The sequence below is a fragment of the Ostrea edulis genome, chromosome 10 (assembly GCF_947568905.1).
Source record: "Ostrea edulis chromosome 10, xbOstEdul1.1, whole genome shotgun sequence".
Taxonomy (NCBI): Eukaryota; Metazoa; Mollusca; class Bivalvia; order Ostreida; family Ostreidae; genus Ostrea; species Ostrea edulis.
The window spans coordinates 47,620,350-47,635,946 of record NC_079173.1 but is presented as its reverse complement, the minus strand read 5'-3'; the positions used below and the strand labels follow the sequence as shown (position 1 = coordinate 47,635,946).

The window sequence follows — 15,597 nt, the reverse complement described above, 5'->3', positions numbered from 1 at the left end:
AATAATACAGTGATCTATGTATAAGTTGTATATTACATGTATAGATGATACAGTGATCTATGTATAAGTTGTAAATTACATGTATAGATAATACAGTGATATATGTATAATTTGTTTATTACATGTATATATAATACAATGATCTATGTATAAGTTGTATATTACATGTATAGATAATACAGTGATCTATGTATAAGTTGTATATTACATGTATATATAATACAGTGATCTATGTAAAAGTTGTGTATTACATGTATAAATAATACAGTGATCTATGTATAAGTTGTATATTACATGTATAGATGATACAGTGATCTATGTATAAGTTTATATTACATGTATAGATGATACAGTGATCTATGTATAGGTTGTATATTATATGCAGATTCGAAGGTTGTTTTTTTTCCCGCCATGATAGAACTAGTGAGGATCGCGTGTATTTCCTGTTTGACTTCTGACATATTGGGTCAGCGTGTATTTGTTGTTTGACTTCTAACATATTGGGTCAGCGTGTATTTGTTATTTGACTTCTAATATATTGGGTCAGCGTGGTAGCAGATCTAGATCAAGTCTATCGTGAACCGATTCGATTTCATGCTTTCGGCAATAAGTCAAACAATTCTGTTAATTTCAGTTACACGGATTAGCTAAGTATTGTGGCAAAGACCCTCGGAATTTACATGGAATATACAAGTTATACACATATCCTAAATATACCACCATAAATTACAGCGTGCTTTCATTAAAAAAACAACAACCCAGAAACCTCATAGCTTTCCTGGTTCTATAGAGTATTTGAGTTTTCCCTGTGACAATTCCTGGATCCACCCATATATTGTGATTATTATCTACATATTTGTGTTTTAATAATCAATGTATTTAATATAGATATTCCGTTGTCAGTCTTGAAGGATCGACACTCGGATCTCGAGGAACATTGCTTTATTTCTCGACTTGATTGGAAAAGACCGCTATCAATCCCTGGAAAAACCCAAATGACACGAAATAAAATCAAGACACCCGCTGCAAAATATAGTATTTTCCTAAATTATTCTATACAGACAAAGTCTTTAGCAAAAACCGAAATGAAATTTCTGATAAATTCAAAACTGTATAAATCTACAATGTTATGAAATCTAAATGTGGCGTTTAAATGGAATGTCGATAGTCACACTCACGCTTCAGTGAGTTCAGTCGATTACGCGGCACAGTTACACACCTGGTTGCAAATATATGATCTTTAAAAGACCTACTAAAACTGTCCAAGCAGCCGCCATTATCGTGAACTGGGGAATGCGGAAGAGTCATTGACAAGTTTGTACCAGACATTGTTTACGTATAAATAATCTACTGGATATCTCACAGGACGCTGAGTTGTTCTTTATTTAAAAACAAAACGTTCAATTAGTGGTACACATGACTAAGGTGGAACCATTCAACGATCTGACTGCAAATGACTGTTCTTCAAAATGTACCCTGACCCACAAAAGGGTAAGTTACCTGGTAAATATAAATCCTGGGGCGCTGTGTTTTATTTTTTATATTGAAATACACTATATCATAACTTATGTAACGTGTTTTTATTAATATAAAACAACGTGAATAATAGCGTAATGATTTAGTACGTTTTGAGACCGTGACTAACAACATGCATGACGTCACAGTGTATACAGATACTTAAGTCTAGTTCATGTACCCACGCGTCGTGTACATAATTAGTATTCATTTAATGTAGATCAAAGCAATGCGATTTAATCCAAATGTAGATGATATAAACCAAATGCTGAATGGTAAAACTGGATGAATATGGTTGTTCTACAACCATTAAATTTATATATCAGGGGCGGATCCAGGAATTGCGGTTAGGGGATGCAACTTTTTGATACAGGAGGTCTGGGGACCGACGAGGCCAATTTCCTACAAGCTCCTAAAGTTTTTATAGATTTTATAGGGCAAGAAATATGTCTCCTATGCACTCATGTAAACTTATCATTCTCTATCATTTTTGATAAGGTGAAATCAATAAAATGGTGCAAATTTTAAGAAGATTTGGAAAAGTAAAAAAAACAAACAAAAAGCATGCAAGTTTCCCTAATAAAAGTAATTCAATAGATTAAAAGATTTTGTCTTTTTATCTTTCGGAGAGTCACGGGCACTTGTTTCTGTAGATAACTTATGACCTCTGAGGTCGTATTTACCGAAACAAGTGCCTGTGCTGAGAGTGAGCGAAATTATTTATTCTTCTATCGTTCACTATTTTTCTAAACAAGAAATCACGGTTTTACCTTAAATTTGAAAAAAAAAATCAGGGGGCGGCTGAGTTAAACTTCGCATTCTTACACCTTTAATTTGCTTAATTACGTCTCATGCAAAGTCGGACGAAAAGAATCTTCATAATGCCAAGGGTTTGTGATTACGCACCCTCCCTATTTATGTGGCGGGTACGCGATCACAAAACCTTGACATTGTGAGAATGGAGGAAAAGTAAAATTGATGTGCGAGTCCTTATTTGTGAATAAACACCATTTTTTTTCCTGCGGAAATTGAGTTTTATTGACTTTATTATTATTATGGGCCGACCCCTTATATAAGTTTGTAGAAGTCGCCTGCGTTTTTGCGGGACTGCTGTTTGTTACCATGGAAATTAAATGTTCTAATAATGAATGATACGTTGGTATATTTAGGGCATGCATTTTTTTTTTTTTTTTACTTCTTATTTTGGGAAATATCATGTCGTTCACACGAGATAATTATCTCGTTCGCGTGACTTATTTTCTTGTTTACACGACTTATTATATCGTGCGAACGACATAATTTCCTTAATTTTTTAAAACTTTTATTGTGTGTAGTCAATTTTGAATACCAAACAGGATTGTATATTTCTTTAATATGAAATTCCACTGTGTCATCATGAAAACTCAAATGAAAATAAAAAGGGTTTTAATTAGCAACATTCAGCTTTCTATAATTGTGTTTATAATTAGGTATTTACATATGTTTTACAGTAGTGCTATATGCTTTCTGGATGACTAATACCTTTTTTATGTTATCGTGTATCATTGGTTTAAATTCCTCAAAACCCAATGCCTCTACCAATACGTAGAAAGTCCTAACTTAGGGAATTTTACATTGTGGGGGGATTTCATATTCAAACAAGGTTAAGTTTAACCATGAGTAAGGTGTGCAAAAATCCAAGCTAGACTCATTTTAAATTAGTTACCAAGTTTTATATTCCTGTTTTGGTGGCTTCCAAAATACATGTAATGAAATAAAGAAAATATGTTTTTTTGTGTGAAATAATCTTATAAGGGACATACACTTTAACCAATCAATTGCTTAATCATGATATTCACCATGAAAGCGCAAGTGAATTCACGCACATCTTTTATGCAGAGAATGAATAATTTTAAGGATATTTCAAGTTGCCGAATTTACACTCTCATGCAATTTTTTTTTTTTAACTTTGATGTCACCACCCTTGCTCAAAGAAATCAAAGAACGTATTTTTAATAGATATTCAGATTTGTCCATGTAGTTTATTTCTTTTATTTTGCAAAAGTTCTTTGTTTTTCGAAGAAATAACTTGTTAATTCCACTTACACAAAGAGTACTATTAGAGGCACATGGTTGAAATTTACAACTTTCATCCATACTAAATACTGAAGTCAACTTCTGAATACCATAGACTTTGGTCAGTTAATTATATAGTAAGTGTAAAGTAAAAAAAATAAAATACAAAACTTATCTCGTGCAAAAAACATAATAAGTCGCGCGAACGAGATTTTTATGTCGTGCCAACGAAATATCTGTTAAATGCACATAATTTTCCTTAACGCCCCACCACTTTCAAACTAAATTTGATGAATGTTGAATATAATGAAAATCAGTGTGTGAAAATCAATGTCGGATCGCGTAAACTTACAGGAGTTTACCCCTTCCCCAAACTATTTAAATTTAGATCTTTTATCCTATAATCAATTTGATGCAGTAATAATGTTCGGGGAAAAAATTAAGTACCATATTCTGATATATCTCTTTCTTTCTGTCGCGCTCTCTTTCTAAAACCAAAGTCAAAGGGGCCTGTGTGTTGCAACATCAGTAGGCCCACCCCTCTAGATCAGCTGATGTAATGTACATGCGTTGTTGCACATATAACATCTGGTCGTCCAAAATATTGAACATTAATAATGAAGAATTGATGATATGCTAAAGATGTCTTGACCCGGATCTAAATAAATAGACGACTAATATTTACAGAATTTGTGACATCATGACCCAACGCAGCCTAAAAAACAAAAATCACACAATCAACATTTGAATAAAATCAGAGACTTAAAACATTTGACAGTCACATATTAGTTTTAATGAATTGAGGACCGCATCGTGTTGTGTGTCCTCTGTATTTAGGGGAAAGTAACTCCCGCTGCATTGTGAAACATGTATTCTATTTAGAGATTTTTTATTCAAATATAATATTTTTTACCATTTTAACGTGCAACGTCACGGAAAAGAAATTATATTTAGTCGATGTGAAGTACAAGTATATATCCTGTTTTTTGTTTCGATCGATCGGACATGCGTAAACTCTCTCTCTCTCTCTCTCTCTCTCTCTCTCTCTCTCTCCTGAATAGTGCAGGGCAGAGTCCCGGGGGGACGATTATAGCAAATCAGGGCCCCCCTAAAGCATTTAAAAAGCTTTTTTTAAACAAAATATATTTAATACTTGACCACAGTTTTTGTTTAAACATGATTTTAAGAATGAGTTAAGATACGTGACTTTCAAAAATGGACCCCGTGTGCAATCTTTACATAACACGTAATGTGACGGCGTAATGTAAATTAAATTACAGAATGTATCACAGACGATGACCATCAATTTAGTTGGCATCATATAACCACCTCTCAGCATCTGTAAGTTTATCTCTAATTTACATTAAGCCACCGTATAAGTTGTGCCTTTAAACTTAATGATTTGGAATTGTTGCAGTTTCACACACTCTCTCTTTCTTATCTTTCTCTCAATGACGCAATTTTTTCTATATTTGTTTTGGTCACAGAATAATGTGCAGCATGGACACGATTTAAGCTGAACATATTCAATTTTTTTTTTTCATTTTTAATGTTTAGGATGCTTAACTACGGTATTTCTAATAGTCAGCAAAAATTTGAACGTCAGCTGTCGAAGTATATGGGGGATACAGAGCTCACAATTCATTGTTATGATTGATTGATTGTTTTGATGTTTTTCGCCACATTCAAATTTGTTTAATTATATAGTGGCGCCCAGTTTTTATCATGCAAACAAAGCTCGTGCCATGCTTTTGTTTACATGTAGGTTAAATATGCTAGCAACAGTTTCTTAGAGCTGATTTTTTTTTCCATTTTCAAGTTATATCTTAACACAATTGAATAGTTTCTAGTGTTTGGTACATCTCATTTTGTTTTCTATCAAGCAATCTATATGCAAGGTGAAGATAACGAACAGTGATCAATCTCATAACTCCTACAAGCAATACAAAATAGATAGTTGGGCAAACACGGACCCCTGGACATACCAGAGGTGGGATCAGGTGCCTAGGAGGAGTAAGCATCCCCTGTTGACCGGTCACACCCGCCGTGAGCCCCATATCCTGATCAGGTATATGTAAACAAAAACATGACACGAGCCTTGTTTACATAACACAATATTGTGAGTGATGTATTTCACTTGTAATTCCACAGCTGATATTCAAATTTTGAATAATATAAATATTTTCAAGTTAGTTAAGCATTGTAAACACTAAAGATGAAAAAAATAAAAAATTTAAAAAATCAGCTCAAATTGTGGACACGCCCTTGAACGACCCCCCCCCCCCCCCCCCCCCCCCCCCACTTAATTCATCCATTGGATCAACATTTTTCTAAATTTTACCAGCCCTTGTAGTGTAATTTTCTCGCGCTTAAGAACAGAATTCGTTGGAACACCTTTTCTGAAAATATTTAGTTGTTACACTTCCCCAAAAATTTCCGGCCCATAAATTTGGTGCCTACACAAATGCTTCTTCTTATTATTGATGATGCGTGGCTGTTTTACAACAACCCCCCCCCCCCCCCCCCTGTAGTGAGAATAGATGATCGGATCATAGGATCTAATTTTAATTAGATTGCAAACATGTGAAGAACACTTTGATATGGGGTTAGTCTTTGTTTGAAGGTAAAAATAAACAAACTATTGTGTAGGGTGTTGTTTTAAAATCTTAAAGACATGTGGTATCTATCATCGGGTTCGATGTTTGAGACAAAAATAAGCGATAAATCCATTGTCGAAGGGAATTTCGAGCCGTTGCTGCTGCGATTAGCGACATCACATCAAGGCACAGCAGTTGAGCAGACGACACGGCTGAGATTATAGGCCTAGTTGGCTTTGACAGTTTTTCTTTGTGTGTGTAATGCATGACTGCTAAACTCAAGACTGCCAGCAGAGACGAGGGAACTAAGACTACGAGTGAAAGTATCTAAACGTGGTAAAGTAAGAATATGTTGATTATCAAACGCAGGTCTCCTTTATTCAGAATTTCCTTTGATCACTTTAAGTATGCTTCCCGAGACGACATTACGCTTACCCCGGCAACGGGAACGCGTATATCTAGACCCTGGTAAAGTAAAGTAAATTTTATTTAAAGTCGGCACTATATACATTCAACATGTCAAACACAAGCTCTGTAGAGCCTTTTAACCGACTATCACATTCAAGTATATCAAGGACAAAGACACATAGCATGCATGTACACATATACACAGACATATCACAGATTAACAAAAGAATACAAAATAAAAGAAAACTTTCATGCAAGAATACACAAGAATATACAGATACGAAAGCATAAAACTACGAGGAAGAAATAAAATACTACAAGCAAGAGTATATGTATAAAAAGCATCATTAAATTTCAAACCAATTAGCTATGTTTGCTGTTTCAAGTAAAAGCTGTATATTATAAGAGTTTTTGAAAATAATTTAAATATAATTAAAATAATGATGGTAGTAAATTAATCATGTAAATATTTAAAATTACATTGCTGATGGAATTTACTAAAAAATAAATAAATAAGTAAAAATAGAAAAGAAAGGTCTATTGAGCCATGCAGACACACACATAAACGCTGCATAGATAAAAAGAGCAGAAGCAACATATAAAGCCATATACAATGGACCTAAGATCTGCATGATTTACACTTACATGTGGGGCCAGACCAAGTGGAAATAAAACTTTTAAATTGATTTAAGGTGGTAAGATGCCTAGCTTCATTTGGCAAAGAGTTCCAGATCTTAGGAGCACTGTACCTAAAGGATTGCAACCCATACCTGGTTGTCCTGACACTGGGCACAATGGCAGTGTTTGTGTATCTAAAACTGTAAGAGTGATCTTTAAATGCAATGATGTCATGAAGAAACATAATACACTGTTTTTTATGTAATTATATGGTAATTACATAATGGTAATTATTTATATATACAGTCGTTTGCCCAGTTCCGGATCATTGCCAGTTCCGAATCACTTTATAATTATCATTAAAAATATTTAATTAATGAAATGATTTTACTTATAAAGGTAAATCACGTTTAAAATGATTACTGAGGGCTACAAAACTATTGTAATTTTTATCCAACCCAGGTTTATTACTTGTCACACTTCTTTAATAGATGTTTTGCACACTCTAACGTCATGCTAGGTCAAAAGGTCATAGGGGAAAAAAATCTTACATGCGGGTCCTTTGACAGTGTAGTGAAATTGGGTTTCTGGATTGGTATAGGGGCGAATTGCCAGGGGGCCTTGTTCCCTTTTACCGGAAACGGGGACCCCAAAATCTTTCTCTCGATTCCGGGAACTCAAGGTGTAAGTTGTGTATTTGGCCAGTGTGCATAATTGTCACCTTTATTGTTAATTTCTGCTGATTTGTTTATTACAATTGATTTAACCAAGTGATCAGGTGTTAGTGTCGATTTATCTCACTCCGGGGATCACTTTAACAGCGAACGACGATGGCTGCTCACAAACATTTTACGGGTGAGACATACTTTGTTTAAGCATGTAAGATGATAAAAATATAACATTCGTAAAAAATACGCTTTAAAGTTACCACTAAGAGTTGCAGATTAGAATGTTTCATTCACATTTGTTTAATTTGAGCTGGTGAAGTATAGGTTGTTTGTGTCTGCTCGCTACTTTCACTTGCGATGTTTTCTATCGAATTACAGTCATTAGCTCTCTAAAATTAACCCAGTGAAGTAGTACATTGCATAGAGAAGTGATAACAGTTCAATAATTTTATTGACAATCTGTCTTTTTTCTTTTAAAATGACAAAGTGGTTTGATTTATCGGCATACCCCCCTCCTCTTCTCTCTCTCTTCTGTGGTATGCAGTACTGAGTAGTAATTAAGTTTGAACCTATGAATTAAAGGACACATCTCGTGTTTTCAAAGTATACAGAATTATATGCATTTTGTCTTCCTTATGCTTATAGAAATTAATTGTAATAGTTCGTTCGCTGAAGTATTCCGATAATTAGCCACAATACGGACTTAAATCTAAGCCCCGATTTCAAAAAGCCTAGTTAATTAGATAGGTAGTCACGTGGTACAGTGACGTCATATGCGACCTTCGTCGATCAACTTGTTGTAACAGTAGTGTTAGATATTTTTAAAACTCGGGTTTTAGGGGCCTAATTTATTTACCATGGATAACATTTATTTCGATGTTGACAAATTTCCAGAGTCTTATATCTTTTAGCCACCAGTGCATACAAATAGCGACCCAAATGTAGCGAGAAAAGCGAGTATGAAATCTGCTTAAATTTGCGAGTAAATAATGTTTACATCGGATCCCTGTCTAAACACAATTTGGTAATGCCATTTCTGTAAACAACTGTAATTAGCGTTGTTGCTTTTCTAAAATAAACAGTGCAATTATTATTAAATTTATTTTTGGAGAAGTTAGATAGGCCTAAATTATGATACGATTATGTATCATTGACAACTAGGCCTACTGTCACGGGTGCATTTCGAAAAAGAAAAAATAATAATAATGATCAAACTTATTGTGAAAATCACAATACTTTTAAATTATTTTATTAAAGCAATTTTATTAGGCCTAATCATTAATTTTTGTTACGTAGGAAGTGGGAGCGTGGCGTGCTGTTGTTGTAAACACGTACATGTACGCGTTCCTTAAAAAAAATGAAAGCATTATAATTCAATTCAAAGTCGGGAAATATTATATTTTATTATTTATAATTGAAAGTTCAATTATCTTTTATCTTTAAATTTCTTTTTTAAAACTACCAGTTGGTAGACACTGCTAGCAAAGTTCTGCTTATGTTGTTACAAGGTGAAGGTCAGTTGGTGCGAGTGTGTATTGAATTCGAGAGCAGAACGGAAAGCATATGCCGTAGGCCTATATGTTACAGTGCGTAGCTTCGATAGAACCACTTTCTCGCAGTTTATCTACGTATTTGTCCAAGTGCTTGTTAGAAAAAGTACAGGGACAAATTTTACTGGGGGGTTTTATGGCAAAGTCGTTGTGCCGACAAAAAATATTCACGTCTTGTCCCTCATACATTCCTTCGAAAATTGATAAAAACACAGTCCAAATCCTCTCTACTGACAGCAAGTACATCCTTAAACGGCACAAAACACCCTAATGCAGCGTTATTTACAAGCTGTTATTGTGATAATTGTTTGTTTGTCAATTAAATCTAATCTGTTTATGAAATGGCTATCAACTGTTTTCAAATCTTCTCGCTCGAGGTCGCATATGACGTCACAGATAATGGCGCGTAAAATATCGAAGAAAATATGCATATCGCAAGATTTGAATTTCATCGCTTTCAAACTCGAAAACTACGCAAACTGTTTCATTTAAAACACACGTAAAGTAGTTTTAGGCATGAAATGAATTAATTTTACTGAAAAAATTAAAAGGTTTAAAAACATGCGATGTGTCCTTTAAGTCACCCCTCACACAATTACGGATTTTGAAGTTTGGATTGAATTAAGTTTTACGAGTTGTTTGGTTGTTTTTTAAAGTGTCTATCAGCATCATTGTCGTGCCAATCATTTTCAATATTCGCACGACGGTCGCGCTTATATTAGAGCTCCTATCCGCACGATATTCTTTTCCCAATTATAAATTTCTTCTACTTGCCCATGAGACAGAGTGAGATATATATTTCATTTGTATGATTTTAAATCTTATAAGCTTCTGACAATTTAAAAAAAAACACGAGATGTCTACACAATTATTTAATTTATCTCTAACTTTGACAAATGACCAGTTCAAAGTTCACTTTTAGGTATAACATATGTAGGCCTATATATATTATAGCTAGAAACTTTATTGCAAATAATAAGGATACTAATTATAAACCAGGCAATTTAGGTTCACCACCCAATACCCAACTGTTAGTCTATCCATTTTCAGCAGTCTGATTTAAACAACCGACTACTCTTTGCGAGTGTAAGGAGAAAGGGATATGTAAGACAAGTGTAAGGAAAAGGAGGGGGAATTTGACGATTCTAAGAAAGGAGGGTTTGTATTAGACGAATGTAAAGAGATGGAGGTATATTTGACGAGTGTAAGGAGAGAAGGGGGTTGGAAAAGCCCTGAATTATTCCTGACTTTCACTAACTAGATAGACTACAAGTGATTTTCTAAATTTGTCGTCGTGCGTATAATCTCGCCCCCCCCCCCCCCCCCTTTTTTTTTGTAAAATTTCCTTTTTAAAAATATTATCTGTATAGATCGTAGTAGTTGTCAATATTTATATTTTGTACCCCCCTCTCCTTGATAAGGGACGCTATGATGTGCCTGGATAATACTGCCGTGATTTGTTGTAATGCATTATAATCTATTTTCTTTGTAAAATTACCATTAATAATGAATACCCCCCTGTCCCTAAAAACATCACAATACAATGGGTCCAGTAGTGGGTAAAGGGGTAGACTCTATTATCGAAATTTTACATTTTTGTGCCATTCAGAATTAAGATTTTTAGTGTAAAAATGATTGTTTATTATGAAATGGAATCTTCAAACATGGGTATGAAAAGCAACTTTAGTGCCAATAAATAGTTTCTCATAGAATTTCTAGAAAGGAACTTTTCCATAGAAGATATGCTAAAGTAAACCTTTGGTCCTCTTTATCTATTATGTAAACAAATTCTATCATAATATAAGAGATGAATCATTAAAAACTTTTTGGGGAAAAGCATACATCGTTGATTTGTCAAAAGGCTGCGTCCATGGTTACGTCATTTTTCCCCTATGACCTTTGACACGCATATATAATTAGGTAATTAAATATGGCGGCACCGAGTGTGCAAAACATCTATACATTAGGACTTCGACATCTTTGTCACTTACACGCTTGGGAAAAAAATCGCGGCTGGGGGAAAAGTTGTCTGTAGCGAAAAAAATAACCAAGTTTTCTGCACAAAAAATAAATGCATTTAATTGATATATCTTTCAGCTAATGCATCAATCAATATTTCTTCAGTGAATGCATTATTGTAGTTGAGATGCCTTACCGAAGAGACACCATCGGTTTGTTCAATTCCGGATCAGTCGTGTCAACTACTGTCATATGCGACTTGTTGAACTTGGTTTTAAACTTTGAGCAATATCTCAGTTCACATTAAATGCACTGTTCGATTTATAGAAGTAGTGTCAGATATAATACGCACACATTTTTTTTCATAAACACATTACACTATTTTTTTTTCTGATTACCAAAATGGATACCCCCACTCCCCCCCCCCCCCCCCCCCCAACCCCCCACCCCCCGTAAATACATTACAATGAGAACATCAGGACAGTAAATATACTATGTATTGCATCTAGATTTACATCTTGAAATTGATATTTAAAAAGTATAGGCCTACTGTAGTCAATTCAATTTTAAGCATATTGATATACATGTATGACTGTATTTTTTCTTTCCAACTCCACAAGAAAATGCCGAAGGATTGTTATCCCGGGTATATATAAATGTAGCGGTCAGCTGGGTTCGATCCCCGGTGGCCAGATAGTTCAGTTGGTAGAGCACCTGACTAGAGATTCAGGGGGCCCGGGTTCGAATCCCGGTCTGGTCCATTGCATTTTCTCCCTTCCTGTTACATAATGTTAGATCATAACCACACTCAGAAAAAGATAATTATTTATAAATGTTGATTAAGAGAAGTTTTAATGCCGCAGTTTTGGCTATGTTAATGCCTAAATGACATATTCCACCAAATTAGCATAAAATGTCCGTCAATTTTTTTTCCCTCCGTATTTAAAAATAAATATGCTTAAAAAGTAAAGAATGTTTATAATTACAAACTTGAATGGACTAGAGTTAATTATAAAATCAAAAATATTTTGCCACACATAAATTGTTAAAATTATTTTGGTATGTGAATGTTCAAAATATGAGGAAAAATTGACAGAATTAACTCCTGTGAGAAGTGGTACCCAACTTCTCAGGTACTTTATTTCAACTTATATAAGAAAACAAGGGGCGAAAAAGATGTAACAAAATGTATGTACTTTTACTTGATTTTTATTTAAAAAAATTGCAACCTATTTATGAAAACAAATTATACAAAAGTAATTTCAAAGTAAGCAGTTTTTGTAACTTTCGTTCTGTCAAACATATTGACGTTAGCACTAATGTACATAGAGATGTACTGCAAAACAATTTGCTTTGATTATTTTTCTGGAATTGAGCATTAAAAGTCATAATCTAATGTGTGGAACAGATTTTATCTTCTCTAAACAAAATATTTAACTTAAGAAATTACATTGATATTTGGTCTAACATCATTCTGTCAAACTCTACTCGACACAATGTGACATTAGCATGTACTTTTTTACCAAACCATTGTAAGAGTTGTGGTTCTTTGTTATTATTACAACTCTCCCTGCAAGGGGCGTTGTAATGGGATTTTCCAATGGAATGGCAGGTTGAGTGAATGAGGTATCTAGACTTACGTAAAACTTCAAGCGATAGACTTTCTGTCAAAATTGCTGACGTTAGCAACATGTGACGTTAGCATAAGAAATCGTTCTATTTGTACTAAATCGTACGTCAAACTACCGGTTTATGAATTCAAAGACTATTTTATTGCAATAAAAACTCATCATGGGAAACTATTTATACTCTATCATGATTTACATCACTGTGAAAAAGTTCCGCAAGATTTTGTTCCGTCAAACAATAACATTAGCATAAAAAAAGTTCCGTCAAGAACTGACATTAGCATTGACAGAAAATAAAAGATTCGGGGTCATTATTAAAGCACAACAAACATTGGTGTCGATGTAATGTATATAGATTACATTTAAACATTTCATTAAGAGAGCCATGTAGTTAAATAATTTCATAACTTATTTAGTAAACAGAAGATTTATTAATTGCCAATTCATTTTCCGTTAAGTGTTCCGTCATAAAAATGTGACGTTAGCAACCGTTTTAAAAAAAATGAAATTAAAAGTAAAAGAATACTTTTATAAATTTTTTTTTTACATTTTCTTGATCCTGAGTGTTAATATTTTTAGTTACCACAAAAAATTACCACAGTTTGGCACTTTGAAAAGACATTCCAAATGGGAGTCAATACAAGCCTTTTTCATGGAACATGTCAAATGTGAAGCTTTGAATATAATTGTTCAATATATATAACGTCAATAATGTAAAGATTAATTTAAACTAGTGTTTGATTTTATTTTATTTCTACAAAAACTAGGTATATATTAAGCAATATACAGTCCCTGAAACGTTCTACTTTACCATTTTTCCGTTCGTTCACCGTGCGCCCTCCGTTCATATTTTTGCGTTCAGCGTGCGCTCACCGTTCGTTCATCGTTCAGTTTTTTCATTGTCATTCGGAACACCAAAATGAAAGGACCAATCTTGATAGCAAGGCGAAAATGAAAATTGAACGTGTGCGTAAGAGTGGAAGGATACTTTCCTACTATATCAGAAATTTAATTTTGAAGTACAAAATGTCAGGGTTATCCACTGTGAATGCCGAAAGGTTCATTTGAGGTTTGGTTAAAACAATACTAAATGAGAGACGAATATAACCCAAGTTAAAAAAATAAGGCAGTTTCAGGTAATGAAAACCTCTTCTCCTGTGTTCACGATTTAGCATTTACAAGTTCAGGCACAAATTATTATAATTATTTTGCATTGCTTGACAAGAGTTTTAAACAAGTCACCCCTCCCTACCCGGAAAAATAAAAACAAACAAACGATGCTACATAATGTACCGTATGTACGTGTCAGAATGTCAAACTGATATGGCTATTTTTACGCCTATATTTATGAAAGACATTGTCATTACTACTCTTGCCAAATTTGAAACTTTTGTAAACATTTGTCCTTAATGCAAAGATGTAATCATTTATCTGGTACGTTTCTGCATTAGCCTTTAAACATTCTACGGGTAGTTCAGTATATTAAACAGTTTTATCTACATCAAATATATACAAATGTTGCACGATCTAACTACAATCTATGGTCACATCAATTATAAAAATAGAAAGTTTTGTACTGGTTATTTCCTTGGGTCGATGTAGCTGTGACAAATGAATGACACAAAATTTAAGTAGGAATATTTAATATGGTTAGGAGTGTTAAGGTGTTGACACAGAGTATACCGTCCGTATTGTTTATTTACTGCATCTATCTTGACTTCTTTCGGGGGTGTTTGTTAATTACAGGTTTCTCAAACGATCGAGCTCGTAAAGTTTGAAGCCATACATGAACACCTGTTAATTCTGGATGTCACTACACATGTAGACTATTATATAGTGTTTTCCTTTTCAAATGCATTGTTTATATATTATACCCATGCATTAAATGTATCTGTACATGTAATGGTATACACAATGTACATACGAAATTTGCTTTTGTTTGTGTATGACTGTTGCGTGTATTAATGTACAATTTGCGATAATTTCATAAAATACATAAATGTAAACTCGGTACTTGTACAAAAATATATTAAAAATATATTTAAAAAAAATATATATTGTAAAAATCATGGCCCCCAGGAGTAGGTTAGGGCCACAATAGGGATCAAAGTATTACAAGTGAATATATCGGAAAAATCTTTAAATATTAACCAAGGTGCCTCAGGTGAGCGATGTGGTCCATGGGTCTATTGTTTAAAGTCGCGATTAAACTTAAATTTGTACTTAGTATATGTATATATGTGTTATTGAAGTCACAGCTAGGAGTCAGCAGTTTTATCAATTAAGTAGAAATAAATGAGAAATGAGCATAAATACTACCACTGAGCTCGCTGTCAGACTCCTGTGATTGACGCTAGGCCAAAAGCTCGCTTACATGCATTTTTTGCGTAATGTTGAGGTCTTATATCGCTTCTTGCAAATCGGTTCAAAATTCTAATATTTGTACATGTATGTAACATTGAAATAAAATCAAAATCCTCACACAATATCCCACTACACCTGTACACATGTGTAAAACATGCCTTCAATAACTAGCTCCATGCGAACTGAAAACACGCAGCTTCAAAACATTTATATAACTGATGTAACCAGTGAAAGA

At 33.9% G+C, this 15,597-nt stretch overlaps 1 protein-coding gene across 15 annotated transcripts in view; it reads left to right on the top strand.

Moving 5' to 3' along the window:
- The window catches only part of LOC130050823 (protein PFC0760c-like), a 101,766-nt gene that overhangs the window by 48,680 nt on the left and 37,489 nt on the right, over positions 1-15,597 (top strand). For 7 of the 15 annotated variants that reach the window (XR_008799091.1, XR_008799092.1, XM_056151592.1 and 4 more), the window contains exon 1: positions 7,843-8,048. The exons of 1 other annotated variant lie outside the window; for it this stretch is intronic. The gene's annotated coding sequence lies outside the window, so the exon portion shown is untranslated. Of the gene's footprint in view, positions 1-1,311; positions 1,492-7,842; positions 8,073-15,597 lie in introns of those variants that run through there. 7 more of the 15 variants (XM_056151577.1, XM_056151593.1, XM_056151584.1 and 4 more) reach the window with 6 other exon arrangements.